The 14,072-nt window shown below is 46.4% G+C and overlaps 1 protein-coding gene across 1 annotated transcript in view; it reads right to left on the minus strand.

Moving 5' to 3' along the window:
- Positions 1-14,072, minus strand: part of LOC126542335 (uncharacterized) — a 406,338-nt gene that overhangs the window by 352,592 nt on the left and 39,674 nt on the right. The window lies entirely within an intron of this gene.

Here is a 14,072-nt window from a genome sequence, read left to right on the forward strand (position 1 = left end):
CAAACCTTAGAGGTTGCACGCCGAACATCGTCTTGGACCTGACCCATCCATTGCTCTATGGTAGGTCGGGAATCTGAGGGAGGCTTCTCTTTCCGAAGCTTTCGGAATTTATCCCAGTCCGTGTACGGGAATTCGCGGTTTTTTACCCGAGATAGGAAACTGGGCCTCACAAATATAATGGTCTCTACCAAGGTTCTCAGCCAAGTTATTCCATTTGGCCTCAGTCACGTTCTTGACAAAGATGAGATGAGTGTCTACACGTAGATTTCCCGATTGGGGTCGGAAAGTTAGGGTCAGTGATGATCATCAGGTCCAGATCCATGGCATTCTGCCAGAGATGCTTACCCTTCTTGGTATCATATTTATAACCCCAGACAGGTAGCGGGGCATTGAGCCTGCCGGGTCTACGGCCTTGCGGAGCAGAGTCTTAAACCATTGCCTTCTATCGTTGGGACATGGTAACCCTGTAATTATTTTCACCACATCTACAATGAGTATATATGCTAAAAAGTCTAATTAAGGATGTGCTGTTACTTAGCATCCGTTTTCTTTTTGATTAGACATACGTGACTGACGGATTCGGTGGAGAGGTTAGAATCAGGTGAATCCTGCCAGCCCACTTAACCTGTATATGGGCTGAGGTGCTATAAGTTATGAAATTACTCGAAAGAAAAAGCTGCTGAACACGGAATTATATTTAATAGAAGCAAACAGTGAAGGACGTAGCGTCAAACTTATGAGCGAAGTTGAAAGCAGTAAATTTCAAACGCATGCACACCGTCAGTACTTTACTGCTATAGGCTGCATGAGCAAAAGAAGCAGTTCGCCTGCCTCAGCAGGCCCATACTGCCTTCCTCGCAGTGCCCGGGGAAGGACATTGTGCGACAATAGGCCCTAAAGAAAGTACATTGTTCCGCGTTGGTCAAAACTTTCGCTCCTTTCTCGCCTCCTATGCGCATGAGACAGACAAGTTAACGACACTACTGGGATGTCCTCATCTGGTGCACCGCAAACAGACGATGATGATTCAACGAACTTATTTTAGGTAGGAAGCGGTCGTTGAAGGCTGCACCTAGCCCAAGTCGTTGAAACAAACTTCTCTCGATTGGTTGTCAGAAAGCATCAATTATATTTCGCGTTTAACTGTACACAGAATAGATCTCGCTGCCTCGTCGAGCCAACTTGTGAAAGACTTTCATATCACTGAAGGTTTCTCCACAATGTGTTTCCCAACATTGCTCAACAAAGGAATAACGCACGCGTTGCCGTGCATACATGGCCCCGTTTTGTGATTTTCTCTACCTGGTCGTTCCTGCATAATGCAAAATTTCTGGTAGCTGGGTGAGCACTGAAATGCAACAAGGTGTCCACGAGGTGCTGCGATGCACGCCAATTTCCCTGCTGAAACAATAATTTCACTGTAAGATGTCTTGGAGGTGCATGCTACACGGCTCTATTGCCGTCCTCGAGTACGAGAAGACCTGAGGCGTTCACCTCCGGCAACGAGCTTCGTTGCTCCCTGTATGGCACATAGTTCTCCTGTAGAGGATGATGTCGGGTGAAAAATATTGAGTGGAAGCAGTTTACCTGAGGCTGGAATGATAATGGAACATACTGAGCTATTCTAAATTCACCTGTTCTGCCCGCATGTTTCTTGCAGAATTGAAGGAAAAGCAGCTGTACAGCAACAAAGGGGGGAATTTCACATTTCTTCTTGATATGTATTCTACCTGTAAACACACGTGAGGCTGTGGGTGAAACGATGGAGGCTGAAGGTTACAACTTTTGTAGCCGGCAACGCTTGCTTTGTGTCCAAGAAATTGAGAACATACGTAAGATTCTCTTTTTAAAGGTAGTATTGTACATAGAAGTTATTATTGTGATAGAAATTATATCAATGCTCCAGGAGCATTTCTGCTCCCATCGTCACCGTCGGCGGCGCCGTGATCTTCTGCATGAAGTCCAAGGGCGATAACATCGTCGCCGCGCTGTAGGCTGCATGCGCAAGTGCAAGAGTGCAAGGGTAAGCCGACAATGGTCGGTTAATCCCACACCACCTAGGTAGCACAAGGCCTGTTCACTCTGATCCATGGTGTCATGCTACTGGCCCAAAATTTCCATTGCGAAGGCTGGCGTGATGCAAGAGGGGACGTCAAAATCCCCCCGGCTTACTCGGGATCGTAATCATTAGATTCTATGGCAGTCGGGCCAGTAACATGATATCATGGATTGGAGTGAACCGGCCTTGCGTTATCTAGGTGGTGTTGCTTAATCTCGCGCGAGCAAGTGAAGAAATCGGGGCTGAAGCACGCCGTTTTCTGTCTCGCGCAAGGCACAGGGGTGAGGGTAGGGAAGGCGGCGGTTGCGTATGGCTCGGCCGCGTGGGCCCTATCTTGAAAGCGACTGAACAGAGTACGTCGAGTGCTGATATCCTCGTGTGCGCTGTGTTCTCGCCGCTTACTTGCGTTGAAGCGAAAGACAGCACGAAGGTCAATTCGCTCGCTGCTGCTGCCGCTCTTCCTCACGCCAGCGTTTTCACACGGTGTGTCCGCGGCCATCCGATGAGATCCGTTTATGGTTGCTTTTGAGGGTGGGATACCATGCTTGTTAATTTAGTTTGCAAGCGAAAGTTCAAGAGTTTACTTCATATAGCTCTCTGCTAATTTGCCATCGCAGTCGATGCTTCGCCTGTGGGGCGAAATTGCGCCTTTTCTTCTTCTGTGTAAAGATTTGGAAGAAGTGACGAATTGTTTCAGTATAATCACGTATTATTATTGAGATTTATATTTGCAGCAAACGAACTCGTTTGCTGCAAATATAATTTCTCCATATAATTCTGCAAATATATATTCTGCATATAATTCATGATCTAATTCAGAAGCCCAGCTGTTCACAGCTAGGCTTCTGAATTAGCTCATGAATTATGTTGACCATACCTTTGACGATAGATGCCTAAAAAGAAGAAAGGCTACCTTAAACAACGAACGCTATAGAGTGTGCGTGATGACGCCGAATGTAAGCAGCGCGCAAAGACGATCGATTGCTTTTATCATCCGCTCATGTCATATCTTTAACCTTCAGTGGGTACGACTATAGACAGTAGGTAAAGCGAGGTGGTTGTTCCCGAGAGCCCATATGTAACTATTCAAAACTGATCCCGCTGAGGCATTCAGTGAAACTGTGCATCTTTTTATGCAGCGAATGAGCACTCACTTCCGCGAAGCTTGAGACTGGAATAACGCTCGCCGGTTAATGCTTCCCTGGGTCAAGCCAATGTTTATCGGATCATGCGAGGATTTCGGTGCAGGTCATCTCCGCTCCAACCACTCTTTGCAGGACTTCCAACAGGCGCCCTCGCAGACAGCGGCACGATGGAAAGTTCTTTCGGTATACTGTGTGAAGTTTCCGGCAACCATTAGTCGCATAGCAACTCGAAAAATGGTAAAGGAAACCCGAGCAGACACAGCTCCCACAACCAAGTCCCATTACCCTGGCAGAAGCACGGACAGATTCAACGAGTTCTCATTTACATGCAGGCAGTACGAGGATCAGAAAGATAGATTTTAGCCCTAGATTACGAACGTCGAGCGCCAGAGTGCACCATTTTGCATGCGTTAGATCTCGTCCTGTGCGCCATTTGATGCTGCGAGTGTACGCGTTTGAAGTGTTCCATCATGCAGGTTAGTTACTTCTACAAAAATGGGGGCCGCATGACCTCAAACAAAAAAGCATGGATTCATCGAGAGCGTGCTCAAGGGAGATTAGGTTTCGCTCTGAAGGCTGTTTTATAGACAGAAAGAGATCAGTGATTTGCCGGTCTATGTCCCAATACATGCGTACTACTTCACAAGAGGCCTACGCACTCCATCGGCACAAAATGAGCTTTGCCATGGGCTATACCCTCGTCCCAGTAAGAACGTACAAACGTCAGCGATATTAGAATTATTTTTAGTATCTTTATGTATCAGCAATGTAATCTCCTAACCGGCGCTGCCCGTAAGTTTTTTCAGCAACTGTCGCATTTACTTCGCGCATAACCAGGTCCTAAACGTAACTCGAATTTCGAGGTTCCCGAAACATTTCTGGCTGCATATCTCGGGAAGACAAGGGAACCCGTCGATGGTGAGTGCATATACCATTAGGAATTGAATCAGGACAATATGCACAAGAATAAAGCAGAAATTAGGCTCTAGAGCCCTCCATCACAATCAGAAAAAAACGTTTTTTGCTGGTAAACTCGTAAATGTTGCAGTTTGTTACGGAATCTCCAAAAACTGAACGTCAATTTCGTGGTCCCTGCGCTTAACCAGTAACATGAATCTTTGGCAAAAACGTGCTTGGGTTGTTTCTTTGTGTCTCCGCGTTGTGAAACGCACCGTTAGCTGTCTGCGAAAGGGCATTCCAGAGCATTAGCACAAAGTAGTGCCACCACGCAGAACTCTCTTGCACCCGCATTGAAAATGAAGAATTGCGCATTGATATTGTGGAAGGCGGCGGCGCGAATGGGTAGCCGCTGTAGCCACGGTTTATTTAGACCGGCTAGCCATGGTGCAGCGGGATCTCGGGATCGGCCCACACCGCGGCCGCTCAGGTCGAACGCACAAGCGTGTTGTGTTCTCGCGGTCCCTGCACGTGTGGCCATCTTCTTCTTTGCCTGCTTTGGAGGCGATAGTTGCGCCGCAACAGGGGCCCCCTCTCAGTGCGAAGCGCGATTAAAATAATGTACGATGGTAAAGTCCAGATAAACTGTGCAGATGTTGTTTGTAGCGTCGGGTTCACGTAATCCTAGAGAGGTGTACCAGGAAGCACCGGCAGCGTAGGTTGTGAGCGGACGCCACAGTGATGCCGTAGCGCGAAATCGCGACCTGCCGCACGTTCTCGTAGGTGTCCAGGCCTGTAGAAGCCGGAGCTCCAAAAGTAGCTTGTTTGGCAGCTCGGGACCTTCGTGGAGATAGCGCAAGTGTTTGTCATTCTCGCTGTAGGTCTACAAGTGATGCTCGAACTAAAAAAAAAAGAAAACTAGATGGCAGAGGTGCTCCTGTAAAACTTCGGTTGGTCATGCATCCGCGGAAGCTGTGAGTACACAACATCGGAAGGCTCGCCTGCTGTCGCTTGCGGTGAAATCTCGAATGCCGATAGGATCAGACTTGTGGTGGTCGCTGAAGGCATCGCGAAGGTTGCGCTTGTGGTGTCGCCGTGCTTGCGAGGGCGAAATTTCCACCTAGTGGAGCCAGTTGAAGGGCCTCTGTATCGGTGAAGAGTGAGATGCCCCCGACTGGAAAGGGGCAGCTTGCACGAGCGTCCAAAGAAGGAGAGCGGCGGGCCGTGGAATAGCCGAAAGCGCTTACGTCTGGCCCAGTGAATTCCGTGGAAAGAGTCGTCGCGCAGCTGCTGGGTAGGAGGTTCCCGAACTGAGTATATAGAGGTCTGATGCTGCAGCTGGCGCATGCTGACGATCGGCACGGGTGGACCCAGGCGATGTGGGACGACAAGACGCGGAATGGCACGGCGGTTCAAATGGCGAGAGCTATTATGAGTGAGCGCTCGAGGTGACGTAGTGAGCCGGGACGGCTGCCCGCAAGCCCGTGCAGACGTCGGGACCGGGGGATGACAGCCAGAGCCTGGAACGCAGCCGGAGCTTGGAAACTTGTTGAGAAGAGGCTGTCCAGCTGGATGAACCAGATGTCCAGCTTGTCGATGTAGAATGCCCGGACATCCTACTACCGCAGGACGTCTGCCGGACCACGTGAGGTCACGTCACTCTCGCCTTGGTAGAGTCAGTGCGTTGACGTTAGCATGAATGGACTCAGGTGTCCGGGTCACCAATTTGTGAGGGGCGGCGGCGCGAAGAGGCAGCCACCGTAGCCACGGTTTATTTAGACCAGCAACGCATGGCCGCAGCGGTATCTCGGGAGCAGCTGACACCCCGGCCGCTGAGGTCGAGTGAGCTAGCGTGCTTTTCAGGCTACCTGCACTTGAGTTGGCCTGATTTGGAGGCGATAGTCGCACCGGTACAATAAAGCACGTTAGTCATTAAAATACGGTGCCATTCTAGAAATAGCAAACTTGCCTTCAGAAAACAACACTGAGGTAACAGGAGTTCGCTGCCAAAGATACATTGAGGAGCGAGCTACGCGGCAATCAAATAACGGCTATAGGTATACGTGTGCAAATTTGAATTGTACGTTCTGATGTTCGACCCTAAATTAGTGAACGGAGTCACAGTTTGTTCAATCGTTGCCACAAAAGAATCAGTACGCAGTACACGGACACTCAAATAAACTCTGAGCAAGTAATTTGGTAAAGGTTGTGTACATCCTGACGCAAAGATCGCGTAATTATGCGAAAAAAATGCACATGAAGCAAGGATGGTGTCTGAAATAGTACTTCTTGCAGACTTTGTGTTGTGATGATTATTATTATTATTATTATTATTATTATTATTATTATTATTATTATTATTATTATTATTATTATTATTATTATTATTATTATTATTATTATTATTATTATTATTATTATTATTATGCGCTTTTAAAACATCACATGTGCTCACATTTGGGGATAGGATAAGAATGGAGTGGTTGAATGCTCAATCAATAACGTTAAACGAAAAGGAACATGCGGACATAAAACTTCGAGTAAAAGAGTATTGGGTAATTTAACACGCAGACGAGCTGAGTGGATGGTTAAATTTAAAAGAAAGAATAAAAAGACGCATTGCAACATTGAAGATCAGATGAATTTAGAATAATTATAATAGTAGGAAAAATATTAATTACAATGGCGCACGTTTGGTTGCTTGAATGAAATCCATCAGTGCGCCTAACCCAACCATACGACCTAAGCCCGACACCGAAGCACACAAAGAGAGTAATTTGCCAGCACCTGAATTCAAACCAAGTTTACTGAGTGGCTCTTCAAAAAGTTTTTTTTTATTATTACAAACCAGCGACATGTTAAAAAATGATGATCAATCGTTTCTGTTTTCTGGCAGAATTGCCATAGGGGCAACATCACCAGACAAGACCTACGTAAATATTGGTTTAGCGGAGAATAAAGCCAACGTAATGTGGTAATCCTAACCTTTGATTGTCTTGATGGCCACCGCTGATTTTTCCAGCGAAGCCTGAGATGTTGGAATTTTGTCGACGTTATTTTTGATTCGATGTAGTCTCCAGTTGTTGAATATATCCGGCATTTCATCGCACTGATGTACACCAATACTGGGAGAATAAAAAATTGCTGCTCCATTCAGCGACGCTCGCTCTCTATGGTGTTCTTCTTCTCTCCTTCTATTCTTTCTTTTTTGTCTCTGCGATCTAGCGTTCTTAAAACGTCGCTTCCTCATTTGGAGACTGCTCCCAAAAAAGGAAGCAGAACTGTCTTAGTTTGGACTGTCGTAAAGAGACTTTCCGCAATTCAAAGCGAGGAGGCCCTGTAAAACATTGTGATAGGCAGAGCGTGCGCTGCTGACGTTTGAAACTCGTCGCTTTTAGTTCTAACCAGTAATTCCCTGGTTCAGTAAGTTTAGGAAACGCCCGCTGCTCCAAAGTTTCGTGTCGAAAACTCAGTCGACGGAGCGCCCGAGAGACCACCGTGTGCGGTTGGACGGGTTTACTGCGAGCACAGGCTGACTTGCGATGTTAAACGTTTTGGCCGCCGGCTGTTCGCGACGTCTTGTCCCTTTCCGCGCCGACGCCGCAGCAGTGTAATCGCGTTGCTTCGGAGCAGCGGGCTGTGCGAGTTCTGAGGCAGAAAATGCGGATTGCAGTCGGCTTCGCTTCAGTGGCTGCTCTTAAACCCAGTCGTATAGAGGGAGGCGCTGTTTCTCTCTGTCTGCGACACGTGAATAGAAACTATTGGAAGTCATCGGGACGGAAAATTCTCTTTGAGAAGCTGTTTCGGTACATTAGAAATGAAGCATTTTTACGTCTCCTAAGCGCACGCGCAGGGTTTATAGGTTATGAGAGACGACCGTGGAGGACAACGGGAAATCAGATTTCTCAGCTTTTAGCTTCTTTGGCATGGGTCGAAACGTCCGTGCACATTTTTTTTTTTTTTAACTCTGGCCCCGTTATTTTTTTTTTCTATTTTGTAAGGATGAAAGCCAAGAGCTAGCTTTGAGTATAGTACAAGAAAGGCTAACGAAGTAGTACAACGAAGGAAAAGAAAACATATATGACTTCCTACCTAAAACCTGAACATTTAATGTCGGCTCACAGACATCTCCAAAGCACACTGATCTGATCATAGAATGGTCATTTATATTTCACGGATTCTTCGACGTATTTTTATTTTTGTCGATTTGGCCATGTTGCATATGTCACTTAGAATGGGCCTTACTTAGGCTAATCATCCAGAATGTGTATGTCCTACGGTGACATAAGAGGTACAAAATCCCTAAATGTTGCTTGTTGTGTGTCGTACTTTCCTGTTCATGCATCTGTCCTCACCATTTTACCTTCGCCAAGAGAGAGAGAGAAAGAGAGAGAGAAAAGGTAGAATGAAAAGGGAGGTAGGTTAACCAGACTGAGTCCAGTTTGCTACCATACACGTGGGGAGGGCGATGGGGGAGGGAAAGAAAGAGAGAGGGAAGACATGAGTCTGTATCGCACTTTCACATGCGCTAAGCTAGGTGCAGCGTGTCCACAGTCAGACACTTAAGTTTGTTGCCTTCAGGTACTGAAGAAGCGCTCAAATAGCTTTCTGGGCTGATGAAGTGTGAGGCCAGGCTACCAATACCCTTGCTTTTCTAAATGGCCTATCGCCCAGCCTATTCAAGGCCCACTGGAGAGTCTGACGTTGATTATCGAAGCGAGAACAGTGGCACAAAGGATGATTGATGATCTCTTCACACTTGCACTTAGCGCACATCAGTGAGTCCGCCATTCCAATGCGATAGTTCTAGGAGTTGGTGAACGCTACTCCTACCCACAGCCGACACAGCAGTGCTACGTCACGTCGTGAAAGGTTTGCTGGTAATTGCAGTTTCAGTGATGGGTCGAGCCTGCGTAATGGATAGTTAGAGTTCTGTGGTATATGCCAGTAACTCAAAGTGATGGTCCGAGTTAGGTTGCGAAGCTCTCCTGCAGTGTCTACTCTCGATAAAGGTATAAGAAGTGTCGGTGCTCCAGCCTGGGCACGTCGGGCAATCTTGTCGGCGAGGTGATTACCAACAATGCCACAATGTCCCGGCAGTCACAAAGAGTATATCATGTCCTCGTTCAGAAGCGAAATGGGCAAATTTCGTTAATTTAGGACACCAGCTGGGGGTAATTACAACGTCGAAAACCTCGCAAGCTTCGGAGGGCTGCTTTCGAATCGCAAAGTATTCGCCATTTGCCAGGCGGTTCTTTTTCAATGCATTCCACAGCAGCAGGAAGAGAGGCCAGTTCGGAAACTGTAGATGTCGTGCCGAGTGAACTCTCAAACTTGATGGCGACCGATTGAGATGGTAAAACAATGGCCCCCGTCGAACTTTCTGAGACGGAACCGTCCGCGTAAACATGGATTCGGTTAGCGTATGAACAATGAAAAAGTTCCAATGTGATCTGCTTGAGAGCCGCAGTGGTCAGTCAGTCTAGCCTTCTTCGTAATTCCTGGAAAAGCAAGGTACACAGGAGGCTTTTTCAGGCACCACTGACGCGATGGCGTTCTTGTCACGGGCGAGTATCTCTTATGACAAAGAGCGTTGGTTAGACGCAACTGACCTGAAAAACGCTGGATCGAGTCTTTTCTCAGGCAAGCGAAACCTTCGACAAGCTTCCTATATCGCCTTCGTCGTTGTGACACCACTGCGCATGTGTCTCACACTGTCCATCCGTCTGACTTGGAGTTACGTATTTTGGCATAACTTGTGAACGATATTGCCCACACATACAAACTGCAGAAAAATAAACTTGGGACCTTTGTCGCCCATATATACATGAAAATTTCATGAGATTCCACGTTGCTTAGAATAAAAGTAAACGAAATTGTACGCATCGACAATAATTGTAGAGAATTGTGATAAACGTTTCTCTAAAGCTTCCATTTTTATAGATTACAATATGTACGTTGGATCTTAATATTTTTGTATCACAGTTATCACAGTAATTGGTCTTGTGCAGCGACTTATTACGAGAAACGAAGCGAAATGTTCTCCGCGTGCGGCCATGTGTCAAATCGGCGCGGCAATATTAGAAGGAGACAAGATATAACTAGTCAGGCATGCAGTACAACTCCCCATCAGAGCAGGAAATATGAGTAGCATGACAGCTCGAAGAAAGTAATGCACGTTTTTGTGCGTGAAACCCAGACAGGCAGGATTTCTCGCGTATTTCGTTGTATTTCACTTCGACTAGAACGATGTAACCAGCTCTGTTTTGAGCATCATGCTCGCTTCGGCAGCTCTTTGTTATTCACATGCCTAGCCATTACCGTCATTCTTGGGTTTAACTTCGCGTGCGGTATGGGTTAGAGCACCATGTTTCGTTGCCGTTATATTCTCGGTCATTCCGTTATACATTTGCACGCGTAATGAATAACCCTAATGGTAAGAAGGACAGCAGATTTTAGCAGTATCTTCTGATTAGCCGTTCCCTGACATCGCGTTGTCCTGTAGGCGGGGATACACAAAGCATTGTAATCGGACGGAATGGGGGACGACACGTTTATTTTTCTTTTGATCAGCCACACAATCAGCACACGTACACAAACACACGCACCTGTGCGTGCACGTACAAACACCCAAACACATCTGTATAGTGCACCGGTGCGGCAATGAGTCCGTGGGCGTCGTTAACAGACCGTAATGTACCAAGCGAACATTTTTATCGCAGGCCGTTCACTTCGTGCTTAGAGTGTTATTTCCTCATGTAACCAGCATCGTTATGTTTCCAGATCCAGAGCAAAAAGAAAAATACTAGAGATGCATTTCCGCAAGCTTGCGCACGGGCATTAGACGGTTGCAACTTTATTGTATTTTCTTTGCTTGCGGTGATATGCTAACAGCGCATAAACAGCCTATTCATTAAAGTATATGTGTCTTAATTTCAATGACTTGTTTCCTCTTTAGCTTTTCAGTGTTCCAGTTTTAAGCTTTCAGTGTTTCGGTGTTTCAAGTTTCAGCGCAAGTCGTCCTCATGGTTCCTGTACAAGTTTGGCGTGTGTCGACGATGTACACACTGACGCTTTACTTGGTCTGTTTATCCGCGAATTCAAGCCGACATATCTGTTGGCGACGTTCACCCACAGGTTCGCGAAAAACAAAGGCCGCAAAGTACGCTCATGATACCTGGTGTGCCTTGAATTGCCACATGGTTTCGTTTAAGTCAGAATAAATGTTGTCAACACGAAGCTTTCTTTGACTGCTTTCCTGGGTTGGACGTGAATGCTTGCTTGGTAAGCTTGCGGCGGATATGTTTGTCGATACATATATAGTGATATTTAGTTGGACAGCACCAGGTAAACCAGTGTTAGCTTTCAAAACAGCAACTACATTCACACGGCCTCAAATACTTCAAGTCCAGCAGCGGCAATGGACAGAAAGCACGAAGTTGAAAACTTCACAAAACGAAAGACGACCCAGTTTAAACAAGGAAGGTAATGCGAAACAACACGATGCTCACCAAGTGGCACGTAAGGAGACTGGAGAAACATTGTCGTGCACAAGGAAACAAACAAAAATTTTCACACCAGCCTCACTTGTTCGCTCTCCATCATGCTGCTTTCATGCAATTTTGTTTTTTTAAACCACACTAATTCCTGACAAAGGAATAAATAAAAGGAAGACAAAACTAATTTCTAAGTGTTATTTTTCCTCTTGCAATTTTTGTCGGCGTTTTGTCAGTCTTCAACGAAATACGCTAAAGCAACTGCAGACAGCATAGGGATGCCAGAGGTTTAGCGACTAGATGCACGAACTGAAGCAGCGCAAGAGACAAAAAAAAAATGAAGAGTAATTGCAGGGAACGCGCCAAGGGATGTTTGTCGACAGAGGTGACGAAATAAGCCCCGAATTGTGCGTCGGTAACGGCCGGAAATGTATATATAGGCGGATAGATAGTTGGAAAGAGTTCGGGCATTCTTTTGGAATTATCTTCAACATCGCTTGTTTTCCGTCGGGTGCTGCGAAAGACAAGAGCGTCCGCGGCAACCGGAAATGGGTTCCCATCGTGCGCTTTCAATCAAGGCAAGCATTTCCGGAAGCCATGCGAGAGAAAAAAACGGCACCCCGGGGACCATTCGCAGGCGCCTTTCTTTCACGAGCCCGAAGAAGAGCGCCAACCTTATTCACACGCTGTCCAATTTTGCGCAGGATCACCGGAGTGGGCGAGCACGCCGCATACCACGTGATGCTATGGCGTGCGAAACAATGAGAGACGTTCCCTTTGGTTATTTTTTTTTCTTCTTTTTGCCACCGGGGTTGCCACCTGATGCTACCTATGGGACTCTTGCGATATTGCTTAACAGTGAAGAGCAAAGAGACAATGACATCAAAGGGACCACATTTCAAAGTGCGCATATTTTATACTAACCTAAATAAAGAAATGTATGGTGCTAAAGCACGCAGCGTCAGACGTCAGGATTCTCCTAGCAAAACAATGAGAAATTTTCTCTGAGTGTTTATTTTGTGTTACCAACGGTGTTACAACCGGATGCTAAGTTTGTGATATCTATCTTTGAGGCACGTATCCAGGATTTTTGTTTTGGAAGGGGGTGTAGGGGGTGGGGGAGGGGCAACCCAAGGTAACTTTTCTGCGCAAATGAGGAGGGGGGGGGGGGAGGGTATCTCTACTAGTGTAGATAGGAATAATGCCCACCGTTCGGCACAAAAACACGTAAACCCGCAAAAGAGAAATGAAATAAGGTGTATCTCACAGGTATACGCCTATAAGATAGACCTCTCCTATGCTTGACAAACAAGAAACTACCTCAAATGGTCTCGCGCAGGAAAGAAGCGCCGGAAGAGCATTGCCAAGAACAAGTAAACAAGCCAAAGTGTATAATAAAGATTTCTAGTAGAGTTTTTTTTAATTAGTTCTGAAAGAAATACACAGAAATATATATTTCCGGAACAATCACAGTTCATTTGGATCCCTCGTTTACTGCTCTACCAAATGAAGTGCCAAAACCGACTCGTATTGTTATTTGGGAAGTTGCGTAACGATGCATAGCTGCCACTCCAGTACAACCGTATAGAGCGCAGGACGCTGCGGCGCTAGACATACTGCGCCCACGGCGGAAGATTAGAAAAAACACCCACACACGCTTAGCAGAGAAGTAGCGTCAGGCGGTTAGACTGATAACGGTAGAAGCATCATTTAAAGCACACGGAATCCTTCTCTACTTCTGGCGGCGTTTTCTCTACTTCCTTTTTAAATAAAAAGACGTTGAACCATAAATAGTTTAACAAGCAACGGTTAAATTTGTCAAGTTCCGTTTTTCATTCCTGTTTGGCTGTTGCCTCGGTGCTCTCCCTTAGTAGATCGATTAATTTCTCAACTCCTTGCGACTCTTGTTTCCAGTTGCCAATCTTGCATGAAAAGTGCTGTACAAATAGGGAAAAATCAGGCGAGGTAACGGGTGACATTCATATTCCTTATTGGTTTAACGGTTATTGCAGAGTTTTATCATAGACGCTGTTTCGCATGATCTTATTTTCCGCCTTATCTTACACATATCGCGCGTATATAGTTTTGAGGATATGCCAGCGTCGCGGCGAGCCGTCTCCCCAGGAAATAATGAAGCAAAAGGAAAAGTTCAACGCAACAGGCATTGTCTCCGGCCGCAACTCGTTCCACGAGCATACAGACCAGCTGACTACGAACTGAATGCCTTTCCTGGTCCCTGGCTCAGTCTAAACAAAGAAGGCTGAACTAACGAAGCCACAGCGATGCGCGTGACCATTGCAATATAAGGTGACAACTGAACGCATTTCGAGTTAATCGCACGGGCACACAATCGATGAGAAAACTGGCCTTCACACCCCAGGAGATGCCGCCATCCAAAGGGACTGAAAAATGCAGCAAAATGTTGACCGCCGAATAGCTGTCAAGTCTCAGGATTGATTTGGCCTCGCTTTAGGA

This window comes from Dermacentor andersoni, chromosome 3, assembly GCF_023375885.2.
Source record: "Dermacentor andersoni chromosome 3, qqDerAnde1_hic_scaffold, whole genome shotgun sequence".
NCBI classification, from domain to species: Eukaryota; Metazoa; Arthropoda; class Arachnida; order Ixodida; family Ixodidae; genus Dermacentor; species Dermacentor andersoni.